At 38.7% G+C, this 17,726-nt stretch overlaps 1 protein-coding gene across 1 annotated transcript in view; it reads right to left on the reverse strand.

The window, feature by feature from the left end:
* Nucleotides 1–17,726, reverse strand: part of LOC136883422 (serine-rich adhesin for platelets) — a 156,009-nt gene that overhangs the window by 46,722 nt on the left and 91,561 nt on the right. The window lies entirely within an intron of this gene.

Consider the following 17,726-nt stretch of genomic DNA (forward strand, 5'->3'; position numbering starts at 1 on the left):
GATCTAATCCCACTGGACTACTTTATGCGGGGAGTACTTCAAATTGCTGGAGTATGCAACAGCTGTGGTAGATGAAGCAACACTTCATGAAAGAATTGTACAGGCTTGCCAACCAACACGCTCAACACCAGGCATTTTTTAACATGTTTGTAATGTAACGAGCCTACTAACAGAAACCTGCAGGATGACAGGGGCTAGGTATTTTGAACACTTGTTGTAAGCTACCGTAAAATGGGATGAATCCGATCAAATACTGCAGATTTTTAAAAAAATATTCCATTCACTTCAATCAGATCGCAATGTAAATTTCAAATTTTTCCTATTTAACAAATTAATTTATATTTCATTCAAAATTTCATCCATTTTTTAAAATTTAAATGGTCGCTGCTTTCACCTCACAAGGTGGAGTGAATCCGATCACTAATTTATTTTACATTTAAGAACAGAATCAATCCATCAATGTGTGAATTTGATCACTATTCCGAGTTTTTGAAAATATGTTAAGTATTTACAACAATGTATCAAATTTTATTATAGTCTTTATTTGTAAAAATAGAACTATACAACTAATTCTAATAGTAACTTATAATAAACATTTGAATTATGAATAGTTCCCAAACAACTCTAAACTACACGGGCTCCAAGTAAACAATATTAAGGATGATATACTCAATATAATAATCATACGTAGGCAAGTCAATGAGTATCTGTAACTGTCTTTAGGTTGGCTCTATGGCGTTGTGTGGTCACCACCGTCTATGTCAGCGGTAGATTTCAGCATTATCAGATCATAGAAGACTTTCAGCACAATAAGGGGACAATGTTAGCAAACAGCAAAGTCTTTACCAGTGGACTGAACAGTTCAAAAGGGGTCGCACAATCATAAAGGATGAGGACAGATCCGGGCATCCATCTGCAGCCAAAACTGATGCCAATATTGAACAAGTGTATGATATGACCCTGAAAAACAGACGAGTGACTGTTCTATGAATTTCCACTCCTGGTACACCTGCAGACGGAACGCTGTTCTTCCTTGGTGCAAACAGAGAATAGCGCCGCCATCTTTACATCACAACAGTGCAAGCTGTACTGATCTGATAACGCTGAAACCTACGCCAGACATAGACAACGGTGCCATGTAGCAGCTGGCGAGCACACAACGCCGTAGAGTCAACCTAAAGATAAAACAAAATGCAAATACTTATTGACTTGCCCTCGTATATATTTTCCACCTCCACATTATCTAATTGTGATGTAGTGGAGTATGAAGCAAATAAAAATGAAGGAGGAGGGAAAAGAGAGAGAGCAGAATTAAAAGTCAATTATTTCACCATCATAAAATTTCCTACCAAAAGAGGTTAGATATTTTATTGACAGCGTTGAAAATAATATATGTAAAAAGACATTTTTGGAAAATTAACATGCACCTGAGATAGGAAGGGTACAAACTGTTCAAAAGGTTGCGCCAGGATGATGATTTGAATTGATGTCAGAGCCTTCTCATAAACTCGCATGATCAAATTCATCCTGCAAAAATTGCAATATTATAGTTAGATATGAATAGTGTCAAAATTGTGTTAACTATGGACATGCAACTGAAAAGTAGTGTTTACGATGTTTGTATAAAAGTAAAACTATCGTAATCTGCAGCTGAGGTAGTTGTACTGACTATGAAGCACACATGAGAAACACCTGCTGACAATAACAATTATTGAGACTGTGCGCTACAACTAACAGTTGGAACTTAAAACACTGATCAGTTACAGGACCGCGCCGATATTTTCTCTTGTTGAAAGATACGTAAAGGAACCGATTCACAGTACCTGATTAGAACAGCCTCATTTTACGATAATCGAACACAGTGCATCTTTTCTGGAAATTCTAAGTATATTCCAGCAAATAATGTTCCAGCTTACAATATGTAAGTCTGATATCTCAGCAATAATGAATTTCCAGACCTATATTTATACGAGGTGTTGCCAAATATATAGGCAGTAATCACGGCATGGAACACCGCCTACAAACGTACGACCTGTGGTGGATTGTTTAAGAATAGCTGTAGCCACAAGCAAGTGTTGTTGGGAATCATTTATGATGTTATCAACAAAAGAATCTTACATTATTTTGGGCTTGGAGGAAGGACAGGCTACACCAAAATCATAATGATTAAATGATATGAGACGTTAAGACAGACTTCCCGATTCCAGAATTAATACAAAATATCCCCTCCGTTGCAGCTGATAATATAAACTGGTATAATTGAAATCAACTTTCAACTTGTTAGGTCGTGTTACATACATTTAATACGTGCCCACAACCTCCCGATTTTGCATCGGTTGCTCTACCAGTTGAGCTATGGTGGCTGTTGGAAAGGTCTGGCACTACTGCCATTACACTGTAGAGTGCGTTTGAGTTGCCCGTTGAGGGCCAAGTCAATGAACATTGAATTTTCACGACCGCATTGTTATCGAAACCGACTTTCAACTTATTTCAACTGATTTTGCCACCATAACCCAATTGGTAGAGCAACCAACGCGAAATCGGGAGGTTGTGGGTTTGGATCCCACTGGTGTCCAGTTGGCCATTTTTGTTCTGTACTTAACATCTCTTCAACACATACTAAATGTACGTAACATAACCTAATAAGTTGAAAGTCAGTTTCGATTACAAGGCGGTCGTGAAAATGAATTATTCATAAACCGGTATAACTTATAAAACACACATTTGGGCAACTAGAGGAAAGGGCTCTTTCCTGTGAACATTGGACAGCAAACCAGCCAGATGGATGATACACTACAGATGGAACTTGTAGTAGGATGTACTATTCACATCCGGCTACTTTCTACATTTTGGGAACTCCCTGTATCTTCTCTACACATGAAGAATCCAAATTGGTTATCCTGCCATATTTTTTGAAACACACTGTATATTTCTGCAACTAAACTGAATGAAAAGCTGGATTTAAGGACTGAGGTTGAAGGGAAGCTGTTGGCGGTTGAAGACAAAAAAAAAGCTGCAGGGTCCTTTCACTACTTAAATGTATAATAATGAAGTGCACCAAAGAGAAGGAAATTTATACTTATTTTTCCCACTCTTCCCACATCAAGACAGCACTTCGCGCCCTCCTTGTGAAGATGTGGCGACTGTTTTTGTTCTTTCGTGTTTTCAAGTTTGTCCGTGTCGCTAGGCGTGAGTGAATCAGCCACCATATTCAGAATGTCAAAGAGAGTCATAAACATTTAGTGTGAGGACTTTCATGAAATTCCAATTTTTGTCTCCCTTTTCTCCCTGTTTAAATGGTCTAAGACTAGAACATTAAAAGTAGTTTACACTTTGTTTAGGATCAAACTCTATCACTCAAAACATACAAGCAGTAAAATGTCTCGAGTTTACACCTGACATCCACCAGTTCCTACAGTTACTAGTCACCACTGAAAGGAGCAGTCTACAATAACAGGACACACTCTCACTTGCTCTATTTGAAGACGAGGCTAGCAGGAAAAGATCCTCTTCCTGAAGCAGGTCTAATTCATGATGCGATGACGTTGCCCAGAGCACAATGACCAGGGTCCAAGCGAAGACTTCAACAGAGAAGGTAGGCAGAAGAGGCAAATGTGCAGCATCTCTACTCCAGCGGAGTGGCTACGCAAGCATTTATACTCCATGAGAAGAGACTGGTGACCTCATCAGTACACATTCTCCTCCTCATCATTTCCCCTTGTCCAGCTCGTGCCAGATTGCCTCTCCTTCCACCCCTCCTCTTCAGTAATTCCATTCTAGCCTTCTTTTTCTTATACTGTTCTTAACACAGTGTATCCCTCTTGCCCTCTTTCCTTCTATGTTAGCATCCAACACTTGTTCTGGTATCCTTCCCTCCTCATCACATGTCCAAACCATCTCGATTTATTCTTCTCCAACCTATCAGTCAGTTTATCTACCCCTATTTCTTTTCTGACCTCTTATTCTGTCTTTCCTTGTCTTCCCTACCATACTGTTCATCTCACTGGTCTGAATTTTACTCTCATCTCTTGCTCTCAATGCCCAAGTCTGCTGCATACATTAATATGGGGGTATATTACATCTTTTACATTATCTCTTTACATGTCATAGGAACTTCTCTGTTCCTCACATCCGTACTAACAGTCTAATATGAAGTCTGTCTAGGATCAAGACAAAGGCTGGGATGTGCACCTGAAGTGTCTCCCTGGACGTGTTCTGGAAAGTTGGCGACTGGGGAAACGAAGCAAAGAGAATGAGAAGATTATAAGATTGGGACCATCAATCAATATCTTTAACTTCGACTGAAAAAAGAAAATAGATGAAACACTGGATTTCAAGGGAAGTAAAGTTGGGCCTATCAGAGATAAAATGGAGAAAAAAGAACTGAGGAATGGATTGAAATTGTTTTGGAGAGGAGGCAAGGAATGGAGCGGGAATAATTATGAAATAAGACATGCAACGGGGAGTCCTAGAGACAGAATATGTGACAGAATATGTGACAGAATGATAAAACAAAGATTGAAAGGGAACTGAGAGAAAAATATATTCAAGAATATGCACCTCAAACAGGAATTTGGCAAAGACGGTTGGGAGTACCTAGCTATGTACAGTGTAATGGATTACAGAGGAACAAACGAGTGAAAGAACTGAGGATTGGGGAATGAAAATTAACAAAGAAAAGTAAGACAAAAAGGAGAGCGTATGAAAGTGAATGGCCGGCCACTTGAGGTAAAGATCAGAGTCGCCACACGCAGGCAGCAGAGCATAAGAGAACTGCTGTGCACTTGGAATGCCCAGGAAAGTACAATGAAGTTCCTATGAAATGTGCTGGAAAGAAGAAGGAATCATGTAAGGAATGCAGACAGTACACAAGACTCGGAAGAAGACGGCTCGAGCAGGTTACAGAAGAGAGATGTGGAACAGAAGCAGAACAAAGTCACTGATCTGGAACCCGAACCAAACTGAACTGGAGAAGAAGTGTATGAAGACGTGTGCAGTGGCAGTTCGTGCACGAAGGGCTTCTGGGCACCGCTGCGCCGCCCCGCCACCTTTTCAAAAACACTTAACATAATTTCACTCTGTAACTGACTACACAAAGAAATGTAGCAAAGTCAAACTTATGGCAGTGTGCTATTCAGTTACACAGTGTTATTATTTTAACTGTAAACATTTTGCTTTATTATTTTCAAAGATATGGCAAACAATTTCAGACTGTGGCAGTCGGGCTCTGGCAGGAGAGTTTAGCAAGTCTGCGGGATATGGGCTTGTCAGGTGTAAGAAGAGTGCAGGTAGGCACAGCCCTCAGCAACATCGCCAAGCACTTTACAATGTACCTAGGCGTTTTCGCTAACTGTTGTTAGAGATTTATTCCAAAACATTTTACAAAACAATGACTCCCATTATACTGACTATTCAAACAATTCATTTCTATAAAGAAGCTAAAATAAAGATTCAAAATGTGACCAAAAGGTGACGGCATCATTTGTAGGTAGGTCAAATTCTTAAATGCGTCTTTATATTTGAAATTTGGGGAAGACGAGAGAAATTCGGGCGTGCGCTGTTTACTTCTTTTCATGAATGTCATTATTATCGCTTGTGAAAGTGATCAGTGAAATAGTGTAGGGTCATAGTTGTGATTGCAGTAGCTGTTAGCTTGTTAATGTGTGCGCTTTTTTTCTTTGTTAGTGGCTTTATGTCGCACCGACACAGACAGGTCTTATGGCGACGATGGGATAGGACGTGGCTGTGGCTTTAACTAAGGTACAGCCCCAGCGTTTGCCTGGTGCGAAAATAGGAAACCACAGAAAACCATTTTCAGGGCTGCCGACAGTGGGATTTGAACACACTATCTCCCAGATGCAAGTTCACAGGCACGCGCCCCTAACCACACGGCCAACTCGCCCAGTTAATGTGTGTGTATAAATGCCATTGTAGTGTAGTTAATTATTTAGTGTTGTAATGCAACAAGGAATTTCTATTCAGCCAGTGCCATCGGGTTATTATTATTATTATTATTATTATTATTATTATTATTATTTCTTCAATTTTGGCCTACTTTGGACCACGGTAAACAAGTAACTTGCTGGTTAGTTCTTTCTTTTTCTTCTCTCAGAACTTCATCATTTCACTGTGGTTCCTCCTCTGACAACATATTCTTGGACTTTTCATTTTCTTTTTCCTCGAATCGCTTGAATTTATCTATTTTGGCACAAAACATATCCCTATTTAGATTGATGCCAACTTCCTCCATGTCTTTTCTTGTTTCTTCTACACATTTATTATTATTATTGTTATTATTATTATTAATATTGTTGTTGTTTTTGTTGTTCATCTAAAAATATTGTGATGCTGGTTAGTGACAAGTGGACTGATTGGGAGGGGGAAAAGTTGGCGGCACAGCCCTGCCAGAGTAAAATGTCATGAACCGCCACTGGATGTGTGTTCTAATGTTTATTTCTCCGACACTGATCTGTCACTGTGTAGACACACTTTGATGCCTCAATTCCCATTTTGACTGAAGGTGTTCCTTACCAACATTCAGGTAAAATAAAACATTACTAAACTAAACTAAACATTTTCATTATATTTTCAACTGATATCCCCTTAGAGTGAACTAATTACTTCACAGCTAAAATCTACATTACGTATTTCATGAATGCATAAATTTTCAAATATGTACATGTAGAAAGCTTCACTGGGAGTAGACTGCTCCTTCCTCGTGGTGGTCTACAATCAACTCCAAATTACTTTATAGAGCAACCTTCACCACATCATGTTGCAAAGAAAACTAGAATTGGAAACTTACTTTAAAAAAATAATAACACATCAGTATTGGAAATAATCTCATTACAAAAATACTGCTTTACTTCCACAATATACAGAGACTTAACCACTAAACATGCGTCACATCACTCAGTGTATTGTTCATTGCACTGGAAGTAGGCGACCGCCTCAACTACTACACAACTAGCAGGAACAGGGGCGGACTAGCCCGTGGGGCTTCCACGATGCTCCTACGGAAGAATCATATCAACGATGCAATTGTAATGTAACATATCTCCATTAGCTGAGGCTTTAGAGACACATTTAATAAATAATCATATTTTGGATCTTACAGAGCTTAATATCTAATAATAAAACATTACAAATATCTCTAAAACATCTTATAAATAGTGAGATGAGAACAGATCTGAACAGAGGCACAAAGGTTATTACAGAAATAGGACCCTTCTAAAACAAGAGGAACTGCAAAAAAAATGAGCAAAAGGAGATAGTGAAAATGAAAATCCACAGCCTGTTTCAAGTCATTTGACCGGATCAGGAATGAAATGTATGAAGCCCCATCTAGCGGCGAGGATATGAATTGTGCCGGCTGCCGAAGCCTGTCGCACTTCCCTGGGGCGATGATTAATGACTGACAGATGAAACAAAATTATATTGGAGAGTGTTGCTGGAATGAAAGATGACAGGGAAAACCAGAGTACCCGGAGAAAAACCTGTTCCGCCTCCGCTTTGTCCAGCACAAATTTCACAGGGAGTGACAGGAATCTCAACAACGGAACCCAGCGGTAAAAGGCCAGCGCGCTGCCACCTAAGCGACGGAGGCTTCAGAAGGAGGTCGTATTTTATAGGTTTAACGCTCAGCGCACGACTTTTGAAATGGAAAATTACAGAATGACTGACTTTAGAAACATTCAGGCAGGGATTGAATTTGGTGGTTTTATAGTACCTAAGAATGCCAAGACAGACATTAGAACCTACATCTGCCAACTTCGCATTTTGTTTTTTCAAATAATAAGGTGTACCAACAAGTGAAAAAAAAACCTTTAAAATATTTTTTTAACACGATTTTGTTAATTTGAGTTACTTCCAGTCATTCAAAAAACACGTATTTTAGCAATGGCCATTGTTGATTTGGTTTCTAAGGCAGCAAAGAGCCAGTATGACAATAAATCACACCTTACAGGCAAACACAGTGAACACAAACTTTAAAAAGAGCATCTCTTTGAAGGAAGTGCTGGAAACGTACATCTTGCATTCAATGTAATAAAAGATTTCAGAGTGATAGTCCATTTGAGTAAAGAACTGGGATGCCAAGGGACCTTTATATAGGACTTCCCCAATTTCAGAATGGATGGGAGAGTAAATAAATAAGGACATGCGCTGCTCGACTAAGATGAATGTTACAAGTTATAATTCTCATAGTTGGGTCTGTATTGAGCAATGTATTGTATACCTTTCTAAAAGGTAGACAAGCTAAATGTTTTTATGTATGGTATTTGTTAACATAATTCACTAGCCATAACTATCCAGATCAGCTGGATGTTTCTACAGAACACATAATATAAACAAAAATATTTTTAGTTAAAACAATTCATGTCAGCTTAACCATTTTAAGTACAGTAGAACCTCGATTATACGTTCCTGGAAACGTTTTCCTGTATTATTCGTTCAAATTACGTGGTCCCGCGAGCATCCTAATTAAATCACGTTGTAAAAATCCCGCATTATTCGCTCCTCGAAGAAACGATTTCCCGGATCAACCGTCCATAAATTTCAGTCCCATCAACGCTAAATCCTCGACCGCGCGTTTTTTTTTCCTTCAAGAAACTGTATCTTTTGGTGTTAACGTCCCGTCAATGCGGTAATTTGAGGAAGCACTGTACCGTAATGGAAAAGCGATCAGCGGCGAACTTGCATAAGGGACAATCTTAGCATCGAATTTGGGTGGCATGGTTCACAGAATCCTCGGAAATCGTAAAGCAGAGTGTGTCCACAACAACTGGAAGGAGACAGAGTGCATTTCAACAGTTCTACTTGAAGACGGAACGTCTACATTATTGTCCAGTGTTACATGTTTACTTTGTTACTTTTTCGAGTGTATCGCCGAACAGGTTTTCGGCACTTCCCTCAGGTCACTGTAGTCACTGGGCTTTCAGACAGGAATCGATACTGCTCCTTCTTAATTAACACAAATTTAGTATTTTAATATTATCGTATACGATTATGTTATCGCGACCAGAACAGATGTTGTACCTTACGTACATAGCTAAAGCCATGGGATTGCCTATTACTATTTCGGTCCTAATATAAGACTGGGAATTTCACATTTTTGTGTTAAAATGTTATAAAAACTGCAGTCGTTTTATGGTATTTGTGCATGTTACATTTAAAAACTCTGTATCCTTTCACACTCGTACCGACTTGTACAACGAGCGCGCTTTCCAGCTGAGCCCAAGGTCGCGAATAACCGTAATTTTCGGAAGTGTTAATTATATTTTTTATCTTTCCAATTTGATTGTGATTAGTGACGGGCAGAATTGAATATAATGCATTCGAAAACTTCAGGATCGATACTTACATTCGAAAGGTCTTGTTCGAAACCATATTCTCAAGTTCAAAATAACCTTTGAAAGTCGATGTAGGCCTAATTTACGCGGTACAAGATTTCCATACACTGACCACGAACAGTATACTGGTGACCAAATTACTACGGAAGTTAAAAAAAAAAAAGGGATTTTGCCATCATGTTGGGCGCTTTTTTATCTAATGTGCTTTATTTTATTAGATTAGAGAATGAAAAACTACTTGTGTTCGATTGTTGTTTGGCTTGGCATTACAGGTATTAGATTTTTTGAAGAGTTTGGCCGATTAAAGTTGCTGAACTTGAAATAAGTTTTCAGAGGAAACTGATGAAGTTTTCCCGGTAAAACTGAATGTAAAGTTTCGAGATTTTTACATTGTGTACCGGTAATTAATGTTTGAAGCCGGCCCCGCGGTCTAACTTGCCTGCGTCTCACTCGGAGGGCCCGGGTTCGATTCCCAGCCAGGTCAGGCATTTTGACCTGGACATGAGGGCTGGTTCCAGGTTCACTCATTCTACGATTACCTTTAATCGAGGAGCTATTAAATGGTGAGATGGCGATCCCGGTCTAGAGAATCAGGAATAACGGCCGAGAGGATTCGTCACACTGACCATTCATCACCTCGTAATCTGCAGGCCTTTGGACTGAGCAGCAGTCGCTCGGTAGGCGGAAGTCCAATGGGGGCTGTAGTTTGGTTTGGTTTAGGTGTGTTTGTAATATTGTAAGTATATATATTTCACTGTTTTGATGTTTAGCCAAATTGCTGATGGTTCATTTGTTTCCAGATTTTCCGTTTTCCCGTGTTGTACGTTTATTATTCATGGTACCTCCAAAAATGGAGAATGGAGGTTCCACTGTATTTTATTACTAAGCAAATTCCAGGATCCTGGCTATTTTGATCTTAGGTAGTAGGAACAGCGCCTGAAGATGCCTAAAAATAGGCGAAACATGTCCCTCTTATGACACAACAATAATGTAAAAATATTTATGTAAATCAATAAAAAAACAATGTATTGCAAAAGGTGACTGAAAAAAAATTCTTTTAGAAAGGTAAACGGGTGGCATGACATTAGCAGATGAGTAAGCTTGAATGGAGCTTTAAGCAGCAAGATAATAAAATGAAGATAAAAGGACCAACTGGGAAAAATATTTGTTTACAAGAAGACTAACTGGGGATAAGGATAATTTATCAAGCGAGACGTCTGAGAAATTTCCAAATTCTTTTAAATCACTTGAGAACAGGCTAGGTAAAGAACTGATAGGGATTCCAAAAATCACTTTTACGGCCACACATCTAAAAATCATGGGAATAGAACCACCTTTTGGGTGATTTTTATAACTGATAAGGAATCTGCAACCTGGGTAATAATCCTAAATGCAGATCAGTGGCAATTGGTGACACGTGTGGTAATGGTGGTCATGTCATATAGGATATAAACTTCACGGTTTTGATCCATATTGAATTGTGACCACAATAATAACTAAACTTATGTTGTAATGGTCCACCTGTTCAATACTCTATTATGCAACGTTTACATTACATTTTTAATCTTGGAACAAGTTTTGGCCTTAGTTGGCCATCATCAGCCATAATATAAAACTGTACAAACTCATCTAATGACTAAAACAAATGTACAAACACAAATGACATTAGAAGGTATTAAAAGCATCTGGCATGAACTACCTGCACAAGTAAAATATATGATGAAATTAAAATTGTCCATGTTTGACCTTCTAATTCCTATTTTTAGAAACGTCAAACCAAAAAGTCATCATTCAATTTTTCATACTATTCACAGCACCTTTCCTCAGCAGCAACCACCTATTTTCCCACATACTTTGACCAACTCCTCCGCCCTTGCCCTGCCCTTTCCCTTTCCATGTTCTCTTTGAATCTCACAATCCAATCTCAACTCTTTCCTGTGAGTGTGAGGCACACAACAGTAGTAGCTATTTAATCATACCTTCGTGTGCCATTTGACAATCTCCAACAGAGGAACTTTTCAACATTTTTAAAGATATTTTAAACAGGAAGCACTGATGAAACATTGTAACATGATGCAATGCATTTAAGGATTTTAGTGCCTTATTTTAATATCATCATATATTTTACTTGTGCACATAGTACATCCCAGATGCTTTTAATACCTTTTAACGTCATTTTAAGAAACATGTTGCACAAGGACTAAATGAAAAGGCTGAAGGAAGCACAAAAGAGGAAGAGTGGATAGTCATGAAAAATGAAGTCAGTAGGGCTGCTGAACAAATGTTAAGAAGGAAGAAAAGATCAACTAAGAATCAGTGGATAACTCAGGAGATAATACACCTGATTGATGAACGACGAAATTACAACAATGTTAGAAATGAAGAGGACAGAAAAGAATACAGGCGATTAAAGAATGAGGTGGATAGAAAGTGCAAGTTAGCTAGGGAAGAATGGCTGAAGGAGAAGTGCAAGGATGTAGGATGCTCAAGGGTTTATTGTGTCACCTACTCAATACATTATACATTTTTAAACATTTAGGAATTTATTATTATTTCCATTTGAGACATGTTTCGCCCTTCTTCGAGGGGATCATCAGTCATAGTACCACCTCAAGGCATAAATCAGGTACCTGATTAGTAATTAAATTGTAAATACTAAGATACAAACTTAACATATTACAATGGAAAAAAAACAAAACAATGTTCAGTGATGATACACATATACAATATGTGTTTATAGACTAGTCGGCACCAATGCGTAAAATCACTGGGTATTTTAGCAGTGTCCAGCAGTGGTGATCCGAAGAATAATTGACGCTACTCTATTAGAAAATCATAGGAAATTATAAAGTTTATACATATATTTATATGGAAGCAGTTTGGGGAGAAAGGGTATGAAGTGTCTGGCATCAATGTTCATAACACTAATTACTGCCATTGGTTGAACAATCACAGTTTGACAGGGTAACTATACAGTAATTTTACAACTTTCCATTGAACAGTTGGGAAAATTACAAGCTTATAATACATATTTACAAGAGAGCAGCTTGGGGAGAAAGGATACAAAATATCTGGCACCAAGTGCGTCTCGTTGTTTCAGCCGTTGGTTGAAGATTGCAGCATTAACACTATACAGTAATATGCAGAGTGGTCTAACCTCAGTTCATAACCATTGGGGGCTGGGAATAATATTCTACCGTTTTTTCAAGAATGTCGAATGAGGTTCTATAGGCCTGGAAGTTGTCTGGTTACCCGGGTTCATGAATATGGCTCCATAAGCACCGTGAATTTGGTTGGCATGGAAGGAAACTCTTTGGACGCTTAGGAATAAATTTAGTGTAGTCAAAACTAAAGGTCATTGAGTATACGGTGCATTGTGAATGGCAACAATGACGGCAGTTATTTGTTGATAATTGTACTTTCAGGGAATATGTTGCGGGGTTAGAATCTTTCACTTTTGAGTTCTGTTAATTTCATGATAACTTTGAATACTATATGAAAATATCAGTGTGAGAATGCTGGTGAGGCTTTAAACTGATATTATGCCGTAAATGAAAACATGAAGGACATCGAGACGAAGTTTTTGTTTCGTGATGCTGGCCTAGTGAAATAGAATGGAGCTGCACATGGTATAATCTGCAGTGGAGAGATTAAATGTAAAAATACACTACTACAGAGTCGGAGCGGCATAGCTAGGACAAGACATCTTCTTTACTGTTTGTGAAGTGGAGCCGTAGTGGCACGCCATGTTGGTGCCGGTGCGTGCTGGATTCTAGTGTGTTGTTGAAAGTTGTGTTGGATGAAGTGGAAGTTATCCGTAATCGAGATGTTATTATTAAATTGGTTTGTAAAGAAAAGATATAGGTAAGTAAAGAAGAGTAAATGTTAGTGTTACATACCCGATGTGTCGCTGAGAAGCTACTTGTTAGTGAGTGTTGACTGACTATGAAGGAGGCTCAGCCGGTATTCCGCGCATGTGTTTGTGCGTTTGGCGACGGGAGCTTTGGGAGGGAGGAGCATGGGCAAAGTTCATGCGCAGAGGAGAGTTGATGGAATAGTGGGAGGTAGAGTTGAGGGGTGAGCTTGTAATGTGTTGGGAGTGTTGGTTGATATGGTGTTGAGTTGAAAAAAGAGGGCAGGGGGAGTGTATGGACATGAAAATTACATGGATAGTGTTGATGTCTTTTTTTTTTTTTTTTTTCTTTATTGCAGTTGAGATGTTATTTATTTGTGTTGGGTGTTGTGTTTCTGATGGTCTTGTGGAGTAGTGTCAATTATTCTTCAGACCACCACTGCTGGACACTGCTAAAATACCCGGTGATTTTACGCATTGGTGCCGACTACTGTGTCTATAAACACATATTGTATATCTGCATTATCACTGAACATTGTTTTGTTTAGTTTCAATTGTAATATGTTAAGTTTGTATCTTAGTATTTACAATTTAATTACTAATCAGGTACCTGATTTATGCCTTGAGGTGGTACTATGACTGATGATGCCCTCAAATAAGGGCGAAACATGTCTCAAATGGAAATAATAATAAATTCTTAAATGTTTAAAAATTTATAATGTATTGAATAGGTGACACAATAAAACCTTTAGCATCCTACATATAGTATCTTCAATACGGATTAACAAGATATTTATCACTTGCAAGTGTAAGGATGTCGAATATTGTACAGTCCTAGGAAAGGTAGATGCTGCATACAGGAAAATCAAGGAAATCTTTGGAGAGAGGAAATCTAGGTGTATGAATATTAAGAGCTCAGATGGAAAGCCACTTCTAGGGCAAGAAGACAAAGCAGAAAGATAGCAGGAGCATATACAACAGTTGTATCAAGGTAAACATGTAGATAATTTGGTTCTGGAACAAGAAGACGCTGTTGATGCTGATGAAATGGGAGACCCAATTTTGAGGTCAGAGTTTGACAGAGTTGTGAGTGACCTCAATAGGAACAAGGCACCTGGAATTGATGACATTCCTTCTGAATTACTGACTGCCTTAGGAGAAAGCAGCATGGCAAGGTTATTCCATTCAGTGTGTAACTTGTATGAGACAGGAGAAGTCCCATCCGATTTTCGGCAGAATGTTGTTATACAAAGATATAAGTTTCATTGTTATTTCCAAATTGAACTGAGATAAGTTATTTATAAGGTTAAACCTTTTCAATACAAATTAAGTGTTGTATAGATGTTATTTACAACACTTACCGAAAACGAAGAATTATCTACAATCTGTATAAAAATCGGTCTGCTGTGATAAGAATCTAGGGCTTTTAAAAAGAAGCAGCAATCCAGAAAGTAGTGAGGCAAGTTTGTCCCCTCTCCTTTTCAATGTTTACATAGAGCAGGCAGTAAAGGAAATCAAAGAGAAATTTGGAAAGGGAATCACAGTCCAAGGAGAGGAAATCAAAACTTTGAGATTTGCCGATATTGTTATTTTATCTGAGACTGCAGAAGATCTCGAGAAGATGCTGAATGGTATGGAAGAAGTCTTGGGTAAGGAGTACAAGATGAAAATAAATAAGTCCAAAACAAAAGTAATGGAGTGCAGTCTAACGAAGGCAGGTGATGCAGGAAATATTAGATTAGGAAATGAAGTCTTAAAGGAAGTAGATGAATATTGTTACTTGGGTAGTAAAATAACTAACGATGGCAGAAGTAAGGAGGACATAAACTGCAGACTAGCACAAGCAAGGAAGAGCTTTCTTACGAAAAGAAATTTGCTCACTTCAAACATTGATATAGGAATTAGAAAGATGTTTTTGAAGACTTTCGTGTGGAGTGTGGCATTGTATGGAAGTGAAACATGGACGATAAGTAGCTCAGAAAGAAGGAGAATAGAAGCTTTTGAAGCGTGGTGTTACAGAAGAATGTTGAAGGTGAGATGGATAGATCGGAGCACGAATGAAGAGAAACTGAATCGAATTGCTGAGAGGAGATCGATTTAGCTAAATTTGACGAGAAGAGATAGAATGATAGAACACATCTTAAGACACTCAGGACTTGTTCAGTTGGTTTTTGAAGGCAGTGTAGGTGGTAAGAACGGGAGGGCTAAACCAAGGTATGAATATGACAAGCACATTGGAATAGATGTAGGATGCAATAGTTACGTAGAAATGAAAAGGTTAGCACAAGAGAGGGTGACATGGAGCGCTGCATCAAGCCAGTCTATGGACTGATGACTCAACAACACAACGTCATTTGTGTTTGTACGTTTGTTTTAGCCATTAGATGTGTTTGTACAGTGTTGTATTATGGCTGATGATGGCCTGCCAACGCCGAAACTAGTTCCAATATTAAAAATTTAATGTAAACATTGCATATATTGAAAAGGTGGTCCATTACAACAGAAGTTTAGTTATTGTTGTGCTAGTGGTGACTCGGAAAGTGAAACAGCAATATACCGTAACCCTCACTTCTGTCACCGAATAAAAACATCACTAGAGACACATCATTTAATAGACATTACCCATTGAGGGTTGAGGCATATTGCTGTTTCATGGACATTATTTAATTTTTTAAATTAACTACATTAATATACCATCTTTCCCCCAGATAGCGACGCTCCAAGGTAAAATAAACATAAAATAAGATCGTAAAGATAAATAAACACTCAATTCTTAAAATTCTTTTTATGTTTCACAGAATGTGCCGTCTCTCCTTCAGGGCTCACGCTCAGCTCTCAGATTCTGGGGCTGTCCCTGACCTAATCTACCCTCACTGGGTGACATGATAACTCATAGCATCACTCACATGGGTTTCAAATCTGAAACATGAAGCATGCAGAGGAAGAGTTCTTTACAAAGAATAAAATATACAATCCTATAATGACCGTTGATACTATATGTTCCTATCTCTGATGATCTTAAAATTTAACAGTTTACTGGATCCACCAGTGTTGCCAAGGAGTTCACTTGATTTGAACATTCTGCTTTCAGCTCTTCCGTTGAATAAACTCAATTTACTTTAAGCATGTCTGTATGCTGCTGTCATCTACTGGCTACATTTTCAACTAGTACCGTTTCTTTGTTTACTAGTTGTATGCATAAGTCTTTTCCGGTTTCACAAAGAGATGGCACCAGCGAACAGTACGCAGCGTATGAATTTGACAGCTATGTCAGTTTGTTCGACTGACATTAGCCTACCAACACACACAAGTTGAGTCCGCCAAACTCTAGCATCTGTGTTGTATCATTCAGTGATCACGTCGACGTTTGTGCCTGAAAAAGAACATTTGTGACACGCATTCCTTTCCTTATTTAATCAAAATAAAAAGGCTGTGGAAAGTCATTGTGTGCTGGTAGAAACATATGGCAAACAAGCTCCATCGATTAGAATATGTGAGACATGGTGATTTCAATGTGAAAGACAGTGCGCGCTCTGGTAGACCACAAAAGTGTGAAGACGAGCAATTGCAGGTGTTACTGGATGATGACCCAACTCAAACTCAACAGCACAAGCATTAATTGTGTCACAAGAAACAATCCGCAGACATTTACGAGCAATGGGGAAGATCAGTAAACTCGGTAAATGGGTCCAACACAATATGAATGAACGGCAAACGGAAAATCACAAAGTCACTTGTGAAATGCTGCTTCAACGCCATGAAAGAAAATCATTTCTGTACCGAATTGTGACGGGTGAGGAAAAATGGATTTACTGTATTTTGAAAACTCGAAGCGGAGAAAATCGTGGCTGTCACTTGGCGAAGCCGGTCCTTCAACACCAAGGCCAAATCACTTCGGCAAGAAGACCATGCTTTGTGTCTGGTGGGACCAGAGGAGTATTCTGTATTATGAACTCTTGAAACCCGGCGAAACTGTTAATACACAGCGCTACCGCCAACAAATGTTGAAATTATTAATTTAAATCACGCATTGATTGAAAGACGACCGAATGGGCCAGAAGACATAGCAAAGTGATTTTGTTACACGACAATGCGCCGTCTCACACAGCAAAATCGGTGACAAACACCTTGAAATTGCTTGGATGGAACATCCTTCTGCACCCCCTGTACCGCCCCGACCTGGCGCCATCTGACCATCACCTCCTCGCATCAATGGGGCACGCACTCACAGAGCAGCACTTCAGAAATATCAAGGAAATTAGAAAATGGCTCAACGAATGGTCTGCCGCAAAAGACAAGCAGTTTTTCTGGCATGGTATTCATAACATACCTGAATGAAGTGTGTAGAAGCCGACGGCCAATATTTTGAATAAACAAAAAATTAACTTCCCTTGAAAATGACGTGTTTTCTTTACCACAAAAAGCGGCAAAAACTTATGCATACACCTGCTATATATAGGTAGATAGATGGCAGTCGATCTTCTGCTATTGGAATGTATTGTACATCATAGTTTCCTTGTGCA

This window comes from Anabrus simplex, chromosome 11, assembly GCF_040414725.1.
Source record: "Anabrus simplex isolate iqAnaSimp1 chromosome 11, ASM4041472v1, whole genome shotgun sequence".
NCBI lineage: Eukaryota > Metazoa > Arthropoda > Insecta > Orthoptera > Tettigoniidae > Anabrus > Anabrus simplex.